Genomic DNA, 727 nt, shown 5'->3' on the forward strand with positions numbered 1-727 from the left:
CAAGGCTGACAAAGTTCTTTGGGTTCCAAGAAGGGAGCGTTCAAGTTTTGTATTTGGAAGCGTGTATCTAACGTACATTGTGTTTCATAGTGAAGAAGGAAAATCTCCCAAATCAGAGGGGAGAATTGGATGTAGTTTTACAGTGGACAGCAAAATGAACCAAGATAAAATCTCTACGCAATCTTTTCTATCCCTTTCTCTTTTATATTTCAAGATGTTTTAATGCGAGTTTGGAGTTAATATTTTGCATGCTTGTTCATTGCTATGTTCTTGTTAATCTTGCATAAAAGTATTTGTTGTATATATGTTTGTGTGTTGGTTAATAACTGTGCAAGTTGTTATTCTGATCATTCTGTTTCTGTTACTGGTTAATCGGTTATGAACAGTGCTTAATCGATTAACTGAACATTTTTCAGCAAGTGTGTAAAAACCATAAAAGTAGAACTTGAGCTCCGCCACACCTATTCAACCCTCTCCCCCTTCTAGGTGTATTCTGTCACTGATACCTAACAATTACCTATTTGTTAGGTGAACATAGAGGGCTTAGAAGCCCTAGAAAGTAAAAAACAATGAAAGTTAAAACCCCCTACAATAAATAGTAAAGTCATGAACGGAATATAACAAGTTGAGTTAGCTTCTAAAACCACTTTTTCGAAACCATGACATTAGAGTAACTTCATTCCTCTGAAAATTCCCTATCGTTTTGTTACCTTAACCATACAACTAA

Source organism: Lupinus angustifolius, unplaced genomic scaffold (genome assembly GCF_001865875.1).
Source record: "Lupinus angustifolius cultivar Tanjil unplaced genomic scaffold, LupAngTanjil_v1.0 Scaffold_596, whole genome shotgun sequence".
Taxonomy (NCBI): domain Eukaryota; kingdom Viridiplantae; phylum Streptophyta; class Magnoliopsida; order Fabales; family Fabaceae; genus Lupinus; species Lupinus angustifolius.